The sequence below is a fragment of the Pteropus alecto genome, unplaced genomic scaffold (genome assembly GCF_000325575.1).
Source record: "Pteropus alecto unplaced genomic scaffold, ASM32557v1 scaffold79, whole genome shotgun sequence".
Lineage (NCBI taxonomy): Eukaryota > Metazoa > Chordata > Mammalia > Chiroptera > Pteropodidae > Pteropus > Pteropus alecto.
The window spans coordinates 21,177,418-21,185,557 of NW_006494612.1; positions in this window are offsets into that span (position 1 = coordinate 21,177,418).

The window sequence follows — 8,140 nt, forward strand, 5'->3', positions numbered from 1 at the left end:
TCTAGGCTAAGATACGTGATTTACAAATAAAAGTTATACAGAAGCTTGGCTGCTTTTCTCTGTGTGTGTGTGTGTACGTGTGTGTGTGTGGAGGGTGGGGGCAGGGAATGGGTGGTTCTCCAGGAACTGATAGTGCAAGGGTTGTGGGCAATTAACCACAACTGTATTGTTGAAAGGAGAAAAAAAGATCCAAAGTTCATTTTAGTTTCACAGAGTAAACATCCATTTCTGTTCTGTGACCTATATTCTTATTTTTGGTATTTTAATTATATTTAATCATACTTCTAGGTAAAAACAAGCAACAGGCATATATAAATATCTTTTCAGTACTTAGAATGATCTGAAACCAGAGGGAAAGTCTCCAACTAGTAACCTTCATGTATTTTTTTCCACATGAAAATTTCACATTTATCCTCTTCATTGTATATAAATAGTGATTGGAGAAAAAAATAAAGATGTTTACTAGAAATCATATTTATACCAGAAAACAATATGCGTAAAATATGTTTTAGCCTAGAAATGAAAGAATCTCTAGAATAGGTAGTATACGGGATGACAAAAGGAAGCAGCAATGTAAAAGCTGCTTTCATCCTACCAGATGCTATTTTAAATTTAACTTCATACTTGATCATATATCTCAATTTGGGGGACAATTTGAGGTTTTTTTTTTTTTTTTACCTACACCACCTGGTCTTTCTAGTTGGTTTCCCATCCAAGTACTAACCAGGCCCGACCCTGCTTAGCTTCTAAGATCAGACAGGATTGGGCTTGTTCAGGGTGGCATGTCCAAAGACAGAGGATTTTAATAAAAATATCACAATCATTTAAAATTTATATCCAATTTTATTATATATCAGAAGTTCAAAACTCAGAATAGACTTCAGCTTTCACAAAACAGAAATACAAAACAATAAATATCCAGGAAATAAGATTTTTATAACATCTCGTAATTTTGCCCTGTGATGTCCAGGTATTTTTCAATATCAGAAATGTTGTATGCCTGTACTTGGATGGTATTGTGCTGAGCATAATATAAAGGAAGTACAGCAGGGTCTTGGAACTTGACAAGATTTTAATAAATGAGACCAAAATTTTCTCAGTCCAACGAATGGATCTTGTTGCTTAAATTTTCACAAATTTTAAAATCTCAACACAATTTTGAATTCTCTATCATAAACTATCCTATACCTTGATACAATTACACTGTCTTTGTTTTAAAGTGTTCCTTGTCCGAACAGAAACAAAGTGGTAAGTGGGCTTGTGTTTGTGATCTTGTTTGTTTCTAAGATATTGCCACAGTTAAACTCAGCAGCATTTAAGACATTACAACTAGATGAGATTCAATTAGATCAAAATTGACAATAGATTTTCAAAGCTGTGCTTTCTCTGTTTCCAGGAATTAAACATTGGGGATAAGTTGGAGAGCAGGACAGATGATGTGCCTGCCACTTGGTCCTTACTTATCAACATTTCACCTTATTTCAAGATTCATCCCAAGGTCCCTGTTCTTGTGATACTAGCTAACCCTCTTCTCATCTGCACCACTAAGGCATTGGTTGTGTGAACAGACTGTCTTTGACAGAACAGATAGTCAAACTAGTCATTGTTAAATACAAGCATACCTCCTTTTATCCAGCTATATTGCATTATTTATAAATTGAAAGTTTGTGGCAACCACTAGCAAAAAAGATTAAGACTCCTGAAGGCTCAGGCAATGGTTAGCAATAAACACTTTTTTTGCAATAAAATATTTTTTAATTAAGGTGTATTCATTATTTTTGTAGACATATTGCTATTACACAATTAATAGATTATAGTACAGTATAAACATAATTTTTATATGAAATGGAAAAGCAAAAAATGTGTGACTCACTTTATTATGATATTCACTTTATTGTGGTAGTCCGGAACTGAACCAGAAATGTCTCTGAGGTAGGCCTGCAACCAACTGCATGTATGTAATGCAATATATTGTTTCATAACCTGTACACAATGTTGTAAGATGGCATTGTGACCTACTAAGACATTGTACTGTGGACTGAAAAAAAGGTTCTATGGAAAGTAATCTCACAGGGTGGTCCGATCATAAATTCCTAACTGGGCAGGAATTACCTTGAGTAGTCATGCCCCAGGCCTATAAGTTCTTTAGTGAAAGCTTTTAAGCCAGCCCTGTACATGTTCTCATGCATCTAGGTTAACACACCTTTGAAATGTCAGAAGTAATACTCCTTGAAGGGGATATTAACCCTCAAGAGAGCACAGAATCTTGTTAACTATCCTGTAATCCAATCTCCTGTTTTGCTTTCTCCTATCTTCACATAATCTTATGTTCTCTCCTTAATTTCAAATGTATAAAAAATGCTGCAACACTGTTCTTCTCCAGAGCGTTTGAGGTCTTGCTCCCCAGCATGCGTCATCAGTTTGGCTCAAATAAACACAGAATAATTCTCTACAAGTTTAGACATTTCTTACGTTGTCAGTACCCAGGCCCTTGATGCTAGATCCAAATACATTGCTTGCTAAAGGTAGTCTGAAACCATAAAAGGAAAGAAAATAATTTCAAGATGGTGTGGTTATAGGCATAAGAGGATCGTTAGCTTCCCCATGGGGCTTTTAGGGATCTGGCTGGATCGTATGCTAAAGAAAACACATTACCACAAACCTCATAAGGAAATTGAGAAGTACCAAGAAGATGTACTATCTAAACATGTTCAGCCTTTGGTCTTATGTTGAATTTGCCAAGACTGTATCCTTTGACCTTATTCCCCAAAACTATAATTTTGATGAAATGTCAAGAGCGTGCTATTGTTATCAAGACAAAAAAGGGGTCATTCTGCCTGCCTGTGTCTAAGCCAAAGAAGAGATACGTGTAGGTTTTGCAGCAAAGAAAGTAAGATTTATTAGAGATGCAAGTCTTGGAGACACAGGCAAGCTATCACTCAAAGGCCTGGCCCTTGGGGTGTCTCAGAGTACAGATTATATAGGGAAAAATCAGTAGTATTGGAAACTAAGGGAGTTGGAGTCATGGGTGCTACTAATTGGACAATTGGAGAGGGATGAGGTAATTGATCATTGTGTCCGGTTCTGGAATTAATAATCATGGTGCCATCCCATCTGGTCCTGTGGCTGGTGGGTGGTGGTTCTGCCTCAATGGGCCTGCACTGAAACACCTAAAGCCAAGATGTTCTCTTTAGTCTAAAGTCCAGTGGAAACCTAGTGTTCTCATGATTATGGACCTGCTGCTCAGTTAATCTTATGTCCTAAGGCTTAATGATTAAAGGAGCATGCACACAGAGAATAAGGGCTGGGGAAGGGTGGGGGAAGCAAGTGAGTACAATGCCATTATCCGGGCAAAACCAGCTTGAATCAGAGAAAAAACACTGTAGTTAAAAATTGAATTTTGTGTGTAGTTACACTGTTTCACAAGGACTACAACTCAAATACTGTGGGATTTTTTTACCCCCCGGTGATTATAACTCTTATGGGGCATTTAGCATATATTTCTTAAATTGACAGATTTCTTTTCATGTATTTATCGTCTTGTCTCCAAAGTCATCTGTCATTGAGAACTGAAATAATCTTTTTATCTACTGTTTCTAGTACAGTGCCTGGCACATAGTAGTTTCTCAGTTAAAAAAATATGTCCAGATGAATAAAAACCAATGAGATAATTCTACCAAAACATACATTTAAGATAGCGAAGGAATCATAGGTTCCAGAAAAGCAGCGAGAGCAATCATACAGAAATGAATTATTCTTTGCATCCCTAGTTTTTAAGTGCCAGACGGTATTTTCAATGGGATATTTTTTAAAAGAAGTTCATTTATAGATATCTTCATTGTGTACAAGGCAGAATTTTAAAAAATAGTAAATAGAAGATCAAGTAATGCCTTTTCACAGTTGTTTCATTGACTGCATTCCTGTGGAAAGTATGATGCCTAATGAACTGAAGAGGAAAGAATGAACTTTTCAGGGTTTTGACTTCTCAAATGCAAACGTCTCTACAAAGCACATAGTGTTTCTTCAGCAACAAGCTGCTGTGTAAGCATTCAGTGGCAATGGTGGAGATGCCACCATAGGTAATGGGGCATCTTAGTTCTCATGTCCATCAACTCCACGTAACACTTTCTGCTGTGAAGAAAAGCACATCACCTTGGAAGGAAATAAACAGATGAGCGAAAACACAAAGGAGCATCTAGAACAAATAGATTTCGGGCAACTTTGCTTTATCAAAAAGGAGAGATATTATCCCACCCCATTTTTCTATCTTTGAAATTCAGGGCAATGGAATCTAGCATTGCCTAAGATGTATTGAACTAAGAATTATTAGAGGTGAGTAAAATCATCCCATCCATCAGGTGTCTGATGGAAGGTTGACAGTGAACAAACTCAAATTTTTATATACCTAATGAATCAGTAATGTTATTGTGATAACAAAGATCTCTGAAACTAGATCAAATATGATAATTATAATAAGTTATCCTTCACTGAGTGCTTATTTTGTTTCAGAAATTGTGCTAAATGATTTATATATGTTTCCTCAACAATTGTGTCATGTGATAATACTAACCCTAACTCTGATTAGTGGGTTATCCCTTGTAGGGACTTGAAACCAGGTCTTGGAAAAGCTCAAAACAGTGTGTCATCATGCCTCCTTAAAAACCGCATTGAAAATGTTCAAGTTCATCAAGTCCTACTCCATCAGTAGTTGAATCCTAAATCAGTTCTTGAAATAAATTTTTAATAGAACATCAATAGCATGAAAAAGGGCACTTAAAAACAAAGCAAAAAAAATGTTGACACTCAGTTGAAAAATGGGCAAAAGTCTGGGTTAAGATAATCATAGAAAAGAAATGTAAAGAGCAAACAAATACATAAAAATGTTTTCGCTCATTAATTAAATCAAAGATATGTCAGTGACATATTTTTGTGCTTACCATATGAGAAAAGATTAAAAGATGCACATGTTCTCTGCTGTGAAGTTAATACATAGTCATGCCTTGATGACAATGGCACAAGGCATAGCTGAAGGCAATTCGACAATTGTATTCTGAAGGTCTAAAAATTGTTCGTAAACCATGACTCCCATTCAGTTCTTCAAATTTATTCTGAAGAAGCCATTTTAGGAAGATACAAAGTGATGCTCAATCTAAATGGCTGACTCTTATTCGAGAAATGGTAGTTATATAGTATATTCATATAATAGAATAGTTTTTTAAAAATTTAATGCTTATCTAAATTTACTAAAGTGGAAAACTTCACAATATAGGAATTAAAAACGATGGCTTCTAAAATAGCATATGATCATTTATTTATTTGGTGAAAAGAAAAATAGAGTCCCCTTTTCTTCCTCTTTCCCCTCCTCTTTTTCTGTCTCTCTCCTCTTTAGTTTCACTACATCTTTCTTCTCTCTGGAAGTTAATTCACTAAAATATTAACAATAATTATACCTGTGTGGTGGGATTTGAAGTGATCCTTACTTTGTTTTCTTATAATGTATTAATTTTATAATTTTGTATTTCTGGGGGGAAAAAAAACTTAGTTTAGGAAAAAATATTTTTAAATCTCATGAAGTATTTTAGGTGTCTTCACCCATATCTCTATATATGGTAATCAGTGTCCAAACAGCAGAAAGTTGTGGATAAGAAATATTCCTTTATTATATTGCTATTCACCATGGCAATGTGAACACAATCCCAAAAGGCCCATTCTGACTTGAATTCCGCCATACTGCACAATACGCTTGTCTTTTATCATTTTCTTTTCCACTTTCAAGTGTTTCTCTGTTTGCGCCTGCCCAGCTTCTTTCAAGTCCCTTACAGAGAAAGTAGGATTCTTTTTTTTTTTTTCAGACATGGCTCTTCACTTCCTCCAGGGCTTTGTTTCCTTAATTATTAACCGCTATTCTCACACACACGCACCTGTGATTCCTACCTGTATACGGCTTCTGTCTGCTTTGGCTATGCACTTGTCCTTCCATTTTCCTACAGTATTTACCTGATTTACCTTCTGGCTCTCACGCAGTCTGCTCCTTTCGCTGCAGGACAAGACAAATAAGGGGCTGATTCTCATTTTTTTACTTTATTTCCTTACCAACCTCTCCCGCTTCTTGAAACTCCTATAAGTTGGTTTCTGACCACTTCCTTAAACCTTCTTACCTCCTATAACCTCTTTTAAAAAATAACAATGATTTTCTAATTGACAGATTTTATTTTTATTTTGGAAATTAAAAAAAAAATGTACTGTAAAATAAAAGGAGGAAAATAACCATCATCCCATGCAGCCTCCTGTTAACATCCTGTTTACTTTATTAGCTTCTTGATTATTGCATTAATCTTTTTCTTTTGTATTTTCAATCACTGTGATTTTCTCAAGCATCCTTATTATGCCCTCAATTCCATTTTTCAGCAACGTTTATTTTCTTCTTTGTTACTTGTAATGAATTTCTAAAATATTATTTCTTTGGGTCTGTTAAATCTATTGTTTTATCATATCTTCTTTGAGTTTACATTTACTTATTGAATTCATGTTCTTATTTACCTGTTCTATAATGTGAAAAGTTTCTTCAGCATTTTTTTTATTCTTTGACTTATGTTTCCTTCCCTCCCCTCTCCCTTCTTTCCTTCCTCCCTTCTTTTTTATCCTATAGTATATTTGCTGAGTTTAATGCCATTTCTTTTTATCTTGCTCATGGTTGACATTGTATTTTACTTTGAGATGGAGTGGGTGACCATCTTCCAATATTTTCTGAGAATCATTTGTTTTTGTTTTTGTTTTTTTTTCCTTTAAACGACAGCATTGGGGAAGAATATTTTGTGTCCTATCTGCTTTTTTAAAATCTGAGTGTAGATAAGGGTGGGAGAAGATTTATTGAGGTTGTCTTAGAGTTTCTATGATATTTGGCCTCTTCCCCTCTTCAGAGTTTTTGTCTCATAAAATGTTCACTTCATCTGAGGTATAAATAATTCCTGCGTTGGATATGTTTGGACATTGGCTCATATCCTCAATTTAGTGCATACCCAGGATATTTCACATCTCTGTCAACTTTATTTTCTTTCTCTTTTCTGTTTCACTCTTTTTCCTCCCAAAGTAGTTCCCCTTATATTTCCCATTTCACCACTGTAGTAGATTGTTTGCTCTTTCCATCCTGCATGCCTCTTTGCAATGTCACTTTGCTGCTCCATCTCTCAAATTTGGGCTAGGTAGAATGTGGCAGATGATGAGGTCTCCTTGTAGCTTATGCTTTCAGCTCTGTAAATACTCCTACCACCATGTAAGGAAACCCAGGCTAACCTACTGAATGATGAGGGACTATGAAGGAGAGAGGCTCAGCTCAGAGCCTGCCCCAAGGCCCTGTATGAGAAGGTAAGGCCATCTTATGCCCTCCAACGTGAATGGAGCTGTCAGATGATGGCAATTATATGAGTGGCCCCAGATGAGACAGTCAGAAGAGCCACTCAACTGAGCACAGCCTCAAAATCATGAGAAATATTAAATTATTCTTTGAAGCCACTATGTCTTAGAGTGTTTTTTGTTTTTTGTTTTTTTATGCAACAATATATAATTGTTACCTAAAAGAAGTGGTACTATAAGGACAACTTGAAACATGTGGCAAAGGACTACCTGTTTTATATGTTATGTAATGTTGCAGCTCTTCAAAATTTATCTCCAGTTGTTTGAGAAATGCTCTGAAGACAAAACTGAGTTTGAAGTTGAGATGCAGCTTGTGTGTATTGATTTCATATACTTCTTTGATTTTTTATTTTTCAAACACAATTGGCATACAATATTATACCAGTTTTCAGGAATATAACATGGTGATTAGACATTTATATGACTTACAAAGTGATCATCCCAAAAAATGTAGTACCCATCTGACATCACACATAGTTATTACAATATTATTGACTATATTCCTTACACTATACTTTACATCCCCATGACTATTTTACAACTACCGATTTGTATTTCTTAATCTCTTCCCCTTTTTCACCTACCCACCCAACCCCCTCCTATTTGGCAATCATAAAATGTTCTTTGTATCTATGAGTTTGTTTCTGTTTTGTTTGTTTGTTTATTTTGTTCTTTAGATTCCACATGTAAGTGAAATCATATAGCATTTGTCTTTCTCTGTCTGACT